The 16,988-nt window shown below is 37.1% G+C and overlaps 1 protein-coding gene across 2 annotated transcripts in view; it reads right to left on the bottom strand.

Annotated features, from left to right (window-relative positions):
- The window catches only part of LOC149068509 (uncharacterized), a 47,358-nt gene that overhangs the window by 13,326 nt on the left and 17,044 nt on the right, over window positions 1-16,988 (bottom strand). The window contains exon 2 of one of the 2 annotated variants that reach the window (XM_089251860.1): window positions 6,759-6,884. The exons of the other annotated variant lie outside the window; for it this stretch is intronic. The gene's annotated coding sequence lies outside the window, so the exon portion shown is untranslated. The remainder of the gene's footprint in view (window positions 1-6,758; window positions 6,885-16,988) is intronic. 2 annotated transcript variants of the gene reach the window in all.

Genomic DNA, 16,988 nt, shown 5'->3' with positions numbered 1-16,988 from the left:
AAATATATTTATGCACCAACCAAATTACTTAAGAGAAAAGCATAATATTTTGCTCAAGAGAAATGGTCCTAAATAGTGTTTTTTCCGACTTTTACAAGAAAAAAAATATATAGGGGAGAGGGGGGCACGTGTAAACATGATGTGTTTAACCCAGTTAACTTCACAATTTAAAAATATATATATCCATAGATGGCAGTAGTGATACCATGTGGTGACTAAAATTTCAAACCAATTAGCCAATTTTTTCCCGTATATTCCCATCCTTTGCTAAAAGGCACGCTGTCATGAAATCACACAATTTTGTGTCATTTATAGACTTTGATTAAACCATTACATAAAGAAAATTTGAGGTGCCAATGCAGATTTTCTAGTTACCATGGTGACTTGGAGCCTTGGATTTGTCAGGACCCGCTTTATGACAAGAAAGTTTATAACAATAGGATCAAATGAGCACATTATATTTTAATATGCATACTAGTAATAATATAATAATTTTAGTGTTCAGTATTCGCACAACATTGTATAAGAATTATGCATTTTTCAAAAGAAAAGTAGATAAATTTGTAAAAAAGAATAGCAGAAACAGTAATTTTTCCCCCCGAAGATGGTACAAACCATGAGAAAAATATGTTTTTACCAAGATGATAAACACCGTGCCAACCCTGGCACTCACATGGCTTCTCTCTAGTGCAAACTCTTTTGTGTTAACCACCAATTTAAAAAAAAAAAAGTGTAATGCCCTCACTACATAAGTACGAAATACCGAAAGTTCCTGTTTCTGCTAAAAGTTTGGTTACTAATACGTCTAAGAAAGAGAGTTCATTGTTAGTTTTAAATTCAGCTGTGAACTGAATCCAAACTGAAATCACAGTTCCATACCTTGGTCTATCGTAAGCCTTCAGCGGTTTCATTGCCACCTCATTTCAGATCTTGTCATCCCATGCAACAGAAACTTATGCGTTTCGTACTTATGTAGCAAAAGCATTTAACATCTGTTCAGATCGGAACACATTAGACCATGAACTTGAAACTGTCAGAGCAATTGCGAAAGAGAGGAGGTTGAACTCTAAGATAACTGACGAAATAAGTAGAAAATTCTGGAAAGCGGCATGAGGAACCACTTTAGAAAATATTACAGAGAGCCCACTCAAAGAAAGTATAGTCATACCCTACGATCCAATAATCTCACTGAAGATCGAACCAATTCTTAAAAGTTTAATCTAACAACCATAGATGTGGCTGCTGTGGTGGTCGAGTGGTCATAGTGACGGACTCGCATCGCGGGGACCCAGGTTTGAACCCCACCGTCGCCACAGTGGTGGTCGGCTGAAGTTGGTTTTCTGTGGTTCCCAACTTTGAGGAGCAAATGCGAGCCGATCTCCCCGTTAAAAAGTCTCGCCGCAGAGAGCAACAGTCTTACAAACAGTACAAATATTCAGTCACTACATATCACTCACTTCTGAGATATAGATGGCAGCACTGAAAAATCATACACAACAGTAGATATGCACTCAGACTGTTAGGTACACACACTTACACTTCCAGCACAACTCACTAGGTAGTAAATTGCCTATGGCGATAGACCTGAGATGTGTTCGGTTTGAAGAAAAAAACCATAGATGTGCCAAGCCTTTTTTTACATGTTAACTGGTGGGGATTTTGCCCCACTAGACTTTCTATTTGCCCCACCAGTGAAGACAAAAAATGACCACTGGTGGGGCAAAGCACTTTTCTTGTTTTGATGGAGCAGCTTCAACTTCAAACCCTACTAATATGATGAGAGTCAAAGAAAAGACTCACAAAAACATTTTGTCATTTGCGAGGCCCATTTTTTTATGACTGATCTTTTTTTTTTCAAGAAGGAAAAGAAAAGTTCAACTGAAAAGATAAGTTTTCCAGGGGCCGACTTCTCTGGGATAGGTCATTTGCTCTCATAAAAAATCAGACAAAGAACAGACGGAGGATGGCAGAGGCGAAGGATATGACCATTGATTTATTCTTTTTTATGCTCATTAAAGTGACAACGATTTAGTTATATAACCGTGGGAGTAGAAAAGATCTAAAGTTACCGAGTTGTCATCAGATGCCGGGGTTAAAACATTCTATTTTAGAGCAATATAGATAGATAGAAAAACAGTGTAGTTACACAAAACCATGGGCGGTCTTGAGATCCGAAGGGAGGGGAATGAAGAAAAAAAGAAATACACTGCTCAAAACAAGTAGGGGAGCAAGCAAAAAAGTGAAGAAAACCGTGCGAGACAGCCACGTATTGGCATACAATGGATAGTACACGGGTGTCAATGCGCAATACAGAAAAAAGACGTAAAAAAATTTGGAATTAAGCTTTAATTCTTTGAAAATATGGAAAAAACATGAAAAGATGATTTAGGGCAACAATTTGGTTACATGTAAACGATAAAAAAACTACTGTTTAGACATGATGCATGAGTTTTAATAGGGCGTGCGGTCTCCTCGAACAGCTAAGACTGCTGCACACTTGTTTGCCATGGATGCGATGAGGTTATCGATCAGACTCGATGGATGGATGGCAGAGGATACTGTTCCACTCCTCAAGAAGTGCAATTAGCAAGTCTCGGACAGTAACAGGCGTCCTTGGTCGCACAGCAATGCGTCGTCCGAGCATGTCCCAAACACGCTCGATTGGATTCAGGTCAGGAGAGCACGCTGGCCATTCCATACGCTGTATTGTTTCAGCTTCAAGCATGTTCTCCACCAGACGAGCTGTATGCGGTTGGGCATTATCATCCTTTAAAACAAAGGAATTTCCAATGGCTCCAGCGTAAGGGATGGCATGAGGTCGCAGTATCTCGTCTGCATACCTTCGGGCCATCAAAGTGCCATTCCGAATGATATGCAGGTCCATACGTCCGCCTATGCTGATTCCACCCCATACCATCCAACCAGCTCGTCTGTATTGTGACCTTTCATGAACGAATGCGGGGTTATTTCGAGTGTCCCTGTCCCTCCATACCAGAACATGTCGGGTGTCACACTCCAGACTGAATCGGGACTCGTCTGTAAACAGCACTTGGCTCCAATCATGTTGCACCCAATCTCGATGTTCAGCAGCCCATCTTCTTCGGGCCGCACGGTGGCGTGGGGTCAATGGAATGCAGACCATTGGCCTACTTGCATAGAGCCCTCCCTCATGAAGCCGATTACGTACTGTTTGGCTGGACACCCTTCGTCTTGTTGCCAAGAGCAACCGTCTTTGCAGCTGCGTAGCATTCTCTGTTCTGTTTCGACGGGCTGTTAACCGTATATACTGGTCATCAGTTGCTGTAGTGGTGGGTGGCCGACCTTGCCCTGGTCGACGTCTAACATTTCCTGTTTCTTGCAATAGATTCCACAGCCTTGCAACAACACTTCTGGCGACTCCAACAGCGTCCGCGACACTACGTTGTGTTTGCCCGGTTTCCAGTCTGCCTATAACACGCCATGCCATGGATTCCGGTAAATCACGTTGTTGAGACATTCTCAAGTCACCTTGTCTCAACAAAAAATACTGCGCAATCGAATTTCACAGTTATGGCAGTAAAACAGACGTTTCTGCAACATCCCGATTTCTGCCCTTATCTTCTTTTTCTGGTTTTTGACGTCATGAACTTTGATTTGCATATGAAGTTTTCTTCTTCCGTTTCCTGCTAGGCTTTAAATTATGGATGATTCATTTTATGTTACTTATTGGTATACATCTTTGCGTAATTTTGTTAAAACCATGTGCTCCACTAATTGTTTTGAGCAGTGTACATTGGAGAGAGCGAGAGAACCCCGTTTATGACTTTTCATAGACCAAACCACAGCATGGTTTTTATTTAGCCCAGATTCTCCCATAATTTTTAACTTTCGTATTACTTTCTGCAACATCCCGATTTCTGCCCTTATCTTCTTTTTCTGGTTTTTGACGTCATGAACTTTGATTTGCATATGAAGTTTTCTTCTTCCGTTTCCTGCTAGGCTTTAAATTATGGATGATTCATTTTATGTTACTTATCGGTATACATCTTTGCATAATTTTGTTAAAACCATGTGCTCCACTAATTGTTTTGAGCAGTGTACATTGGAGAGAGAGATTTAGCCCAGATTCTCCCATAATTTTTAACTTTCGTATTACGCTTAAAAGTAAACTGAATATGAAGAAAACAAAGAAAGGTCATGAGTCCCAAAACAGAATGTTTAGCACTGTTCTGCGACGAGTCCTCAACTGACTGGAAATGTTCTGCGGTAAAAATCCCTGAACATGTAATAATGTTTTTTTTGCACTTTTCCTTAAAATTCTTCCAAATTGTTCTGCAGTAGCACTAATTGTTCTGCGACGTACGTCTCAGATTTTGGCACATTCTGCTTTGGGGGTCATGAGATTATGATTTTTTTTACAAATTTAATGCAATGATGACACTTTGCCTTTAATCTTTCTATCTCTCGAGAATTCTTACAATAATTTTAAAAATGACGAAAAAAGAAAATTGAAAACAAATTTGTAAGATTTTCTGCGAATAATACTGTTTATATTTACAGATTTATTTTTATTATATTTTTTGCAACCGTCCCTGAAAGTAACTCGGCATACTTAATTTCTTCACACGTTTCACTCTTTCATACATCCAGATTTTTTTGTCGAAATTTTCATTTTACTTTCAACAGGGAAGGGGGCTTTTCTTCTTTTTTTCAGGAATCAATAAAAGCTAATTCCACGCAGCCAGCTAGCAAGCAAGAGATACCACAACCAAAGGAAATTCTACTGGAAATGAAAGAACAAACTCATATATTGTACTTGTTTCTCACCAGTAGACCAGTTACAAATGCTTCAGAAATAATACTGGGAAGCGAAGCACTAACACGATAAAAAAAACTAGGAAGGAACATGTAGTATGTGACGTAGTATGGTCTGTACATCTAATATGGTTGCCCTTCAACAAATGTAAATTATTTTGTTCATGGCTCACAGAGTTTCCGTAGTTCTCAAAAACTTACAATAAACAAACCATTTTAGAGCCTAATTTAAAGGGGTCACAAGCTTGCTGGATGTTTATGTATCTGTTTACACTCACACTAAAAATTATGACTTTTCTGGCGATATTCATAAAAATATTAATTTCAGTGATGTCTTTTGCTACCTACAAAATTAATTGAAATCTTATTGACAAAAATGAAAACTATTTTGAAATGAAAACACTGCATAATTGATGTTGTGCGCCTAATAAATTAAATATTTTAACATTAATATGTATAGGAATAAACTGCAACTGAAGCCAAACATGTATAATTAATGAGTTAATAAGTAAAAGTCATATAAATGAGAGTCATATTAACGAGTGTTCCACTGTATAGTGGTTTTATGAGTTTCTGTGTATAGTGAACCACACTATGTGAATACAATAATTGAAGACCAATTCCGTTACTATTGAATCTCAAATGTTTGTAAAAATTAGAGGTGGAGGAAGGGAAGAATACCATGGTGTCTGTTTTTAGTGGATGTGTTGGTGACAGAATCTTTTTGTGATGAGCTAGCCAATGGCCACTCTCAAGCGGAGCCATACAGTAATAACAAACCATAAAAAATACCAATCAAGACCTAGGTTATCATATGTCAATGTCTTTATAGGAGGATCCGTGTTACGCAAGATAAAATTTGAGATGATTATAACCGGAAATTTCATGTTGAGAACTTATTATTCGCAAATGCGGACTAGTGTAAAATTACTTTTTGTTCAGATTTTTTTAAAATTGAATATTTATTTTTCATGTCTTGTGATGTTCATGTCTTTTCATGTCTTAATAAAAACCTATCAAAAAAGATAGGTTTTTATTATAATTGAAAAAAGGTAGAAATAAAAATCTACATTTTAACATCGAAAAAAGGGTAAATTTTTTTCTTGCTTTTATTTTCCATTCTAAAATTGAAGTGTTTAAATGCGTTTCTTTAGTGCCTACTCAAGCTCGAACAGTGTAAACAACTTAGTTATTTTCCAACTAGATCAAGCCTTTTTCTTGGCCATTTGGATGGAAAAACTGTCCATCTTGTTGTTTGCCTTTTTCAAAAAAAATTTCCTGTATACTATTAGTCTATTATTAAATCACGTGAAAATACAGGAATGTTCTGGGAAATACGAGAAGTATGTGGTCATCCAAATAAATTTATTCTGTTTAAGTCTGGTTTCTAGTTGTTTTCGATAAAGAGATGAATCTATTTTTTGAAAAACATTATAATTTTATAACGCTATACAATGTCATCTTGCTTCCTTTTGTACTTGCAATAATTTTCTACCTCGCATATGTTTTTTATATTGTTTTTAATCAATGCCAGCACCACGCAACCATCTCCGATCATGCCACACACACACTCTTCCTTTTACCTATTTAGTGCATTTTTTGAATACCTTCATTGATCTGTTTTTGCAAATGTTATATACTCCTGTTCTGCATCTTATATACAATTTCACCTTGCATCTTTTTGTACATGCAATAATTTCCAACCTCACATGTTTTTTATATTGTTTTGAATCAATGCCAATACAATGTGTCATTATCCCCATTGTGCATAATTTTTGATTGCAGCTTGCGCTATAAACTTCTGATAGATTTCTTGCTATGTTTTTTTTTTCAAGTTTGTACATCGCCACCCTCCCTGTTTTGCATGTTATGCATTAACACAGAGAGTTATAATTAATGAGATTAATAATTTAATATTAATATTTTTATAAATTAATCATTTTATTAAAATTTGAAATTCTCACCTGCTATGTCATTTGTATGAACACACTGTAACTTACTCCGCTTCGCTCTTTTTTTCTAGTGCCCCACCAGTTAAAATTTCTTATAAATACGAATACAACGCCACAACAGGCAACATGCCCAACGAGCTGGTTGAGAAAAAGATGCCCATAAAAATATGGATGTTATACATTTAAAAAATATAGCAACTCAATTAAAAATGCAATTAACAAAAATTGTAAACAATATATATACACATAAAATATTATACAACGCCCATAAAGAATACTTATGGTTGTCTTATTCTAAGTATGGATAGCTTCTCGATTTACCCCAACATGTTTATCGCATTTCTTTTTAAACGTGTCAATTGTGTTACAATTTATTACTTCCGGGGGGGTAAGCTATTCCATTTATTAACAACCCTATTAGAGAAAAAATCCCTGCAACACCATAGCCTTGCATTGTCCCTCACCAATCGATACATAAAATGGCCTGTATCACACTCACCCAACGTGCATGATTTGGCTCCCTTGGACTACGTCATGTCTGAGAAAATGAAGGACAACATGCAAGATCAGCAACTGCAATGTGATGGGTATTGCAGGCTATTGTTTATAGATGGTGCACCAATACACCCATGGAATGGCTTGCCACAGCTGCTCAAAAACTTTCAGCCAAATGGAAGAAGTGCATGCACATGAATGGGGAGTATGTGCAATGAATGTAATATCTGGTTTTTTTTGTGAATAAAATATTTTCCACCCTTTGACTGAATTTGTGTTGATCATTTCTGTACAAAATCTATCCTGAATTGGGAGCATAATTTTTAGTATTTGAAATGAGCTGGGGCGACACACAGTTAATATCTGGCAACTGATAAATGTTTTAGTGACCATACAAGAAGATCAATGTTCCTCCTAATTTTTTTTGCTATGTACGATTACAGTCATCAGACACGTGACAACCTCACACTTCACAGTGTTCTCTCACAATCTGGCTGCCTGGGATTACATCATGCTTGACAAAATGAAGGATGACTTTTGAGGTCAACAACTATATTGTGATGGGTTATTGCAGGCTATTGTCACTCACACAATAACATAATAGCAATAAAATAATAGCAATAACACACTCACAGAATGGTTCACCACAGCAACTTGGAAACTGAGCCAAATGGCAGAAGTGCATGCACATGAATGGCGAGTATGTTTTATAAATGTTATTTCCAGTTTTTGTAAATGAATTTTAGCATTTGAAATGAGCTGGGGCGACACACAGTTAATATCTGGCAACTGATAAATGTTTTAGTGACCATACAAAAAGATCAATATTCCCCAATTTTTTTTTTATGTACGATTTGTAGAGATTTAATAACAGTGTAGAAAGTGGTCATGATTATTTTTCAGATGTAACTTTGAAGATTGAGTCAGAGAAAAAACGACAAACAGAAGAAATAAAGTTAGCTCAATTTTATTAGCTACTCTTAGTGACTAATTCCCTCTCAAAAATTAAGGGGTTGAAATGACCTAAGAGAGAATCCACAGCAAGTGGATAAATTTTTTTCCTCTACATATTTCTGGCGGTGGGAAGAGGCTGATTTCTTAGTTTAATTTATATAAACCAAGTACAAAGTGTTTCTGCCGAAGCTGCATTAAGAGTTTTAAGCTTAACTTTCGAGCAACTGTGGTTTCTGCTTTCTATGAACCTGTCCACGTCATAAACAAACTTCACCCTTTCCACACCTGGGGAGCTATCAATACAGATATTTTACACGGAAGCAACATTTTCATCCCAATGCACAGTTTCTGGTCAAAGCTTAGCCTTGTTTAATTTTTTTCTTTTCGTAGTTATTCAACCTGTTCTTATCACGGCCTTCTTGAAGGTGTCAACTGACACTTTTTTTGGGATAGGGCCCGAATGTTGTCAATAATTCTTCCCGAAGAAACAGAAATTAATTACTTATTTTTATAATTAATTTCTGTTTCTTGAAATTTGTTGTCCTGTTCTCGGCATTTGAACATGGAATGAGACTCAAGATGGGCACCAGGTCAGATCTTGCTCAGTGGGTGGTCAACGGGGCCCAGACCCCGAGTTCCGAGTCAAACAATAAGGAGTTATGAACGTTTCTTTCATTAATCTACGTGATAGAAAAAAACTTTGCAAAAATAATTTAAGTTCCGGAGACTCTCCGAAAAATATTATTCGCACTCGCCCCCAGAACAGTAAATAATACCTTATGCGCATCTACTGACCTGGGGGCCTATTACGCTCATGTCGTTATGCCCGCGTTTCAAACGTGTTTGGGGTTTGCGGTGCATTGTGGGATAGATTTACGTCACCATCGCTAAAGGTTGATTTTTCTCACATCGTTACTAGCGATTTTCGTTATCGACATTGCAACGTGAAACGTTAACTAACGAAAACCGAAGACCACTCGTTATGTTCGCGTTACGGAAATAAACATGGCCGCTCGCGCGTACATTTTTCGATGGTGAGAGCAACGCAGACAAATTAGAATTGATAAATTAATAATCAATGAATAATTTCCAAATTGTTCATTATAATGAATAATAATTCTCTGAATTACATTACTTAATTTAGTAACATGATTCAGAGACAGCATTATCGTTTAAAATGTTATCTGTACACATACTGATTGGAAAAAATTATTCATAGTGGTAAATCGTTATAAATTATTATACTCGGTACAAAGATAAATCACTCTACACAACGTTATTATTTTTTTTAATCTTGTATGGAAATGTCTTTATTCTAATCTTAAACTCATCTCAATATAAGAATATTATTTAACTGGTAAATCTCTCTATCGCGATGTTTTCAAGACATTTTGAAATTTGCTCAATATTTTTTTTACATCTCGTTCAAAATCGACGTCAATATATATTTAAACGTCCCCAGATTTTCCCCTTCTTAATTCGTTTAATAACATTGATATTTTGTAATATCAATTAAGTGTTGCTACCAAAGCCGCTTGTAAGTACTCTTAATGCAGCTTTGGTCGCTACTTTCTGTGCAGTACACAGAAGTGTAATGCAGTAAACACCATTACACACACACTATACTCTGTACACTATAAAAAATCAAAGTAAATTTTATTAATCAACAAATAAATTTTTTCTAATCCTTGAGTGCATTTTCTGATCGGAGTATAAAAAAGAAATATCAACAACAGTGTAAATTTGGTAGCACTTCATTTTCATGTGTGAAACAAGAAAACCAATTTTCTAATTAATGATGTAAATAAAAGGTTACTTGTTCTTGATTTTGACTTAATATCAAGACGGTAGATAAATGTGTTAAAAACATGGTAAGATATGATATTTTTGATAGTCGTTTTGGAAATTCATAACATCATTGAACTTCAATAGAAAATCATTTTTTAAACGTAATAATTTAGAAAATTTCCCCGCGCCAGTATCATGTGCGTGCATAGCCTACCTTTTTCTCAAATATTTGATGAAAATAAAAATAATCCGGATGAATTAAAAAAAATGCAGCTTAGAAAATTAGGGACAACCAACACACACTAACGCGTACAAATAAATAAAATAATAATAACCAGGGCTCAGCACGGATCATGGCCTCAAAACTAGTGAAAATAGTGACCAAAATATTTAAAAAAGTGACCAAATAGTGACCAAAATGTTTGAAAAGTGACCCAATAGTGACCAAAATAATTTTAGAAAGAGACCAAATGGGCAATGAATTTTGATTATTACCAAATTGAATGAATTTAGTTTTCACTAAACTTTGTATTTCAATGGAGCTCATCGAAATTGCTTTTTTTACATATAGCAGTGTGAAATAAATCAAACTCGAATGCATTCTGCTAACCAGAAAAGTTTTGAATAACTTATCAAATTTATCAACAACTATGTGTGAGAGAGTAACATTACATCCTTTCTAAGTAACAGTAGTAATGCCTTTCCCCCCCCCCCATAGGGGCCGTTCAAGTATTACGTCATCACATAGATGGGGGGAGGGGGTTTCCGATTTGCTGACGGGGGGGGGGGGGTCGAAAATGACTAAAAATTTGCTTATGTAATACTTGAATGGCCCCATATTGCTATCCACAACCCATCTTAAAATCAATTTAAGCAGGAAAAACTTCAAAACGGGAAAAAATTTTCACATTCAAAGAAGGAAAAAAAAATGAAATAACACAAAATTTGATGAGAGAATTTGTCCCATCTACATTCTAGTGGATTTTTCATTATGTTATGCTATGAATGACAGTATACAAAATGTACTCAAACTCTTTTTTTTAACTAAGTACAAATTGATTTACATAATTAGGTTTGTATAACATCTTCCAACAAATTTTAAGAAATTTACTATAATGATTGATTTAAAAAAAAAAACTAAAATTACATTTTTAACAATATTATTTTAAATTATTAAATTAAAATATTACTTAAACTACTGAATTAAATAAATTATTTAAATTAACTAAATTATTTTAATTGTTAGGGGCCGTTCAAGTATTACGTCATCATCGATGGAGGGGGGTGTTTCTGACTTGCTGACTTTTGATGACAAGGGGGGTTTCGATAATGCTTACGTCATCAACCACCCTTTATGAAAATATGAGTTAGGATTCAGAGGGGCAGAGCTGATGACGAAATTTTGCTGACAAGGGGGGGGGGTCAAAAATGGCTAAAAATTTGCTTACGTAATACTTGAACGGCCCCTTATACATTGAGGGAGGGCAATCCATCCCCCCCCCCCAACGTCAATGGCAGAGCCTAATGATGTATATCAATTGTCATCTGCCGCATCTCTAAGACCTTCAAGTCTATCTGCACCTATGGCTGGAGGACTGGGAAGGGTGGGTGGGTCTACTCTTTTACAGGCGGAGGAGGCTCCAAAATAATACTGCCCTTGGGTGAGGGAGAAAACAAATCAGTTTTGAAATTGTTTGGTTTTTGAGAGAAAAATTTTTAAATATATATTTTCCTTTTTTTTTACACACAACATACACCCTTGCAAAAAAAACATTTACTACTTTACCCAGAAACAATATAATTTTGCCTCCCCCCCCCCCCCGTAATTTTTAACAGAAAAAGACTCCGCGGTCTTCCCCGGTAAATTTCCCATGAACCTTGTAAGCACCAACGTGGCGACTTTTTTCCTCGCCAACCAATCGCCGTTTTGCGGCGATCAATTCAAGATGGCTGACAAAGGGCACATAAAATTACAAAAAAATATATAATTTATAACATGAATCAACCAAATATGCGGCAATATGCGAAAATCGATAGAAATATATCGGGAAATACGGAAAATTAGGATAAAATGAACACAAAAATCGAATCAACGACATACGGGGTTTATAAATGCGGTTGATAGAGTTTATGGATGCTGCTGTCAGGGCTACTTATTTTAGCGCGAAAAAAAGTCGCCACGTTAGCTCGGACTCCTCCCGTAATTTTCAAAGAACAAAAGCAGTGAATTCGCCCCCACCCGGGGCACCCGATTTACCATGGCCGTAATACGATATTTTTTCTGGAGAGGAAATGTAATTTTACTGCCCCTTGACTGTGAAATTCGATAATTTTGCAAAGGAATTTATTTCCTTTTCTTAAATATACCATTCCATCAAAAATTCCATTCGAGGCATTGCCCCCCCCCCCTAGTTTTGGATTTGATCACGGTATGTAGCAACCCGGGCCGCAAGTACGAACGAAAATTTACTATCGCCCGGGGCCGGTATCCATTTTTAATAACGGAAAAAAGAGTAAACTCGGCACCCTTCCTCGTTCAACACCCGTGGAACCAGACCCCGCCCTTTCCTATTGCGGTCATAACAGCGACTCGAGACAAAAACGTTGTAATAACTTCCGAGGTCTGAAAAGGGGATTTTTTTTACACAACACCGAGAATGGAGCGCAATATGTCGATATTAAGTCAACAATCAGCATCGTGAAGATGCTCTAAATTAAGTTACGGCCAGAAGCGGATAAAGGTCAGTTGTTGACGGCCCCGGGCATAAAAAAAAATTAATATTACGCCCCTTAAATTATGAAAAAAGTATAAAGTAGGGGCCAAAGGCGCGGTCGCTGTGCCCACCGTTAAATCCACCTCTATGTACGGCTCGCATGCACGTTAACTGAGTTTTCATCAGCCTGATGACCAATTTTCATCTGATTTGGTTAAATAAACGTTGAATCCGAAGGTTTTTAACAACTGGCTGTTGCGAAGATATATTTTGGAAAGAGAGAAAATTCAACTGCCCCTGCGGGGAATCGAACCCACGTCCTTTCACTTTCCGGGTGAACGCACTAGACTACAGAGGCAACGAATCTCTCAATCTTTCCTTGGAGCTCGTGTACACTGAAAAGGACCGTACATGGACGGCCAGACCAGACTCAGGCCAAGCTCACAACTGCTGACGCTGCCACTAGATGGAGACTTATGGAAGGATGACGTCACTCTCCGCTACCACACGAAGGTTTTTAATAACTGGCTGTTGCGAAGATATATTTTGGAAAGAGAAAATTCAACCGGAAAGTGAAAGGACGTGGGTTCGATTCCCAGCAGGGGCAGTTGAATTTTCTCTCTTTCCAAAATATATCTTCGCAACAGCCAGTTGTTAAAAACCATCGTATGGTAGCAGAGAGTGACGTCATCCTTCCATAAACGTTGAATTGCAGGATTCTGTGATCTTATAAACAGTTCTCCTTTCGATCATATCTGGGGCTACGGTTTCTTGCTGAGATTTAAATCCAGTTAGAAAAATAGTACGAATTTTATTTCTAGATAGATCGCGATTTTCAGTCGGATGATTTTTTTTTTTATTCTAAGTAAATTCAAAATACTTGCGAGCTTCTTTAACGTTGGCCAGCTACAAGAGTATTCTCCAAAGCGTACTAATAATACGCTTAATACGTATTAATAGTATGCATCTTTAATATGCGCGCTTTGGTATTCTCCCGCTGCGCGTAAGTTAATTTCTGCACGGGCTCTCTTTATAAACTCGCTCAATGTAAATGAGCCTTTAAATCGTCATTTCAAATGTTAAAAAAAATTAATAAAAGTAACGATAGAACAAACAACAAATGTAACTTGCTCGATGCTCCAAGAAAGGAATTCGGCCCTTAGGACAAACTTTTTAAAACTAATAAAATAAAGGATCAATTTTAAAATAAGATGAAAATGAAAGAACGAGTGGGGAAATAAGAAAGAATGGTAGTAGAGGAGGGGAAAAAATTCTTTGTTGTAAATACGCTATTTTTTTCCGATCGGCTTTTCCATAAAATGACGACTCTTAACTATAAGGAGCTTTCTTTCCAAGCGCCTTGAAATCAAGTTATGCTGACGTCACACGGTATGCTCCCGGGAAGATAAAGACGCCTTCATATATATATATATATTATATATATATATATGGGTTCCTTGTACGATCGTAGTTCAATGAAGGGAGGGAGAAAATTAGCGACCTTGAACCGGTAAAGTTCGTCCTTGAAGAAAAGAAAAACACTGACACCCGAAAAGCGCGCGAGACCGAGGTTTTTTTGCTAAAAAAAGTGGAAAAAGTGACCTGGGCCCGAAAATAGGTAATAAAAGTGACCAGCTTCTAAAAAAGTGACTTTTAGGGGAAAAAGTGACCCGTGCCGAGCCCTGTAATAACGCACGTGCTGCAGCACTCGTTGATAGTGATGATGATTATCAGCAGCGGAGAAAATTATCCGATTGGTCCATCCCTTTCGGAGCTAACGCAACTCTCGGACCAGGGAGTTTTTCGTAAAATAGAAATATAGAACGACATACCGCTGGTTGCTGAGAAAAATCAAGTTTTTGACGATGGTCGCTGAGATTTGCGTTATGAGGCTCGTTGAGAATTTGCCTTAACGCAAATATTGGTTTTCTTGTTTCACACATGAAAATGAAGTGCTACCAAATTTACACTGTTGTTGATATTTCTTTTTTTATACTCCGATCAGAAAATGCACTCAAGGATTAGAAAAAATTTATTTGTTGATTAATAAAATTTACTTTGATTTTTTATAGTGTACAGAGTATAACGTGTGTAATGGTGTTTACTGCATTACACTTCCGTGTACTGCACAGAAAGTAGCAATACTTAATTGGTATTACAAAATATCAATGTTATTAAACGAATTAAGAAGGGGAAAATCTGGAGACGTTTAAATATATATTGACGTCGATTTTGAACGAGATGTAAAAAAAATATTGAGCAAATTTCAAAATGTCTTGAAAACATCGCGATAGAGAGATTTACCAGTTAAATAATATTCTTATATTGAGATGAGTTTAAGATTAGAATAAAGACATTTCCATACAAGATTAAAAAAAATAATAACGTTGTGTAGAGTGATTTATCTTTGTACCGAGTATAATAATTTATAACGATTTACCACTATGAATAATTTTTTCCAATCAGTATGTGTACAGATAACATTTTAAACGATAATGCTGTCTCTAAATCATGTTACTAAATTAAGTAATGTAATTCAGAGAATTATTATTCATTATAATGAACAACTTGAGAAATTAATAATGAATGAATAATTTCCTATTCTAACTAATTTGTCTCCGTTGCTCTCACCATCGAAAAATGTACGCGCGAGCGGCCATGTTTATTTCCGTAACGCGAACATAACGAGTGGTCTCCGGTTCTCGTTAGTTAACGTTTCACGTAGCGATGTCGATAACGAAAATCGCTAGTAACGATGTGAGAAAAATCAACCTTTAGCGATGGTGACGTAAATCTATCCCACAATGCACCACAAACCTCAAACACGTTTGAAACGCGGGCATAACGACATGAGCGTAATAGACCCCCTGTACTTGAATGTGAACTCGACACGAATGAATCCGACCAAGGAATCAGTGAATCCGTGCAAGGTGGAATCCTAATTGAACCTCTTGATCACAAGTTACGACCATTTAAGAATCACGCCGCAACAGCATAGTCACAACCAAAGCTGCATTAAGAGTGTTGACCGCCGGTTAAACATTTTTGTCTGTGACTGCACTTGACTCTCAAGATAAACAAAGAGTTCAGTTCGTAGTGGTTGTTATCGAAGGTTTCTAGAATGTTTAGGGCCGTATTCACCGACATGGTTTAAACCTGAAGTTACAATTTTTGGATAAGAGATCAACATAGATTGGTTAAAACCCTCAATTTAACTAAACCTGTTTTGATCTCTTATCAAAAAATTGTGACTATAGCTTAAACCATGCCGGTGAATACTGCCCATAGAGTTCTAGAACATATAAGGTTGTTATCATGGAGGAAATATTACATCATTGTTTTCTTTTCGACTGTTTGCGTCAAACTTTCCAATTTCATCTCCATTAAACGTTCTTTAAAATTGTTTTTGTCAGGATGAATATAATCGAAAATCTTCAAAAAAATATTTTTGGTTGTTTTCGAAAGAACAACCACAACGAACTATTACCCTCAGGGGCGTAGCCAGAAATTTCGTTCGGGGGGGGGGGGAATCACTTTCATTTCGGGGGGAGGGGACCAAAGTGACAGAACAATGGATTTGGCCATCTTTTTCCCTTTTTTCGGTCATTTTCTCACATTTCGGGGGGGGGGGACCAGACCCCCAAGTCCCCCCCCCTGGCTACGCCCTTGATTACCCTTGTTTATTTGGTGAGCTGAGTCAACACCTTCTAGAGCAGTGTTTCTCAATCGTACCGGGCCCAGAGCCGCAACTAGAAGCTTGGTCAGCAGGGGCAAGCATGCATTTTAGCGCCCCCTTGTAATGTTAAAAGAGAGGTAAAAGTGTGAAATTTTTGCACCCCCTTCTAGTCCAGCGCCCGGGGCAGAAGATCCGCCTGCTCCCCCCCTAGTTGCGGCCCTGACCGAACCGCGAGAATATATTCATTACCCTTTCATTCCTCACAGCATTTCCACGCGAATAACTAATTGGTTTATTTCACCATTATGAAAAATATTATTCGAATTTTTCAGTGTAAAAATCATACAAGGGATGATGATAGATGAAAAAACCTGCAATCGTAAGCTATAGGAATTTGGAGGATTCCTCTTCCCCTATCGCACTGAAAATCATTCGTTTTGTTGCAAGGTCCCAAGGAAAGTAAACGTGTCTCTGGTCACCACCGTATTTTTAATTGTATTTTTTTTTCTTTTCGCAATTTTGAGTACCCGTCGTCATGAAACCCGAACAATACAGCAGGGGGAAAAAAATCTCCATACTCTCGGTCCGTCTTTCCTGAAAATATTCTACTGCTAC

Source organism: Pholcus phalangioides, unplaced genomic scaffold (genome assembly GCF_987345545.1).
Source record: "Pholcus phalangioides strain wild (caught in Gottingen) unplaced genomic scaffold, Ppha-v1.0 ptg000027l_1, whole genome shotgun sequence".
NCBI classification, from domain to species: Eukaryota; Metazoa; Arthropoda; class Arachnida; order Araneae; family Pholcidae; genus Pholcus; species Pholcus phalangioides.
The sequence above is the reverse complement of the archived record's forward strand: the minus strand, read 5'-3'. Positions and strand labels throughout refer to the sequence as shown.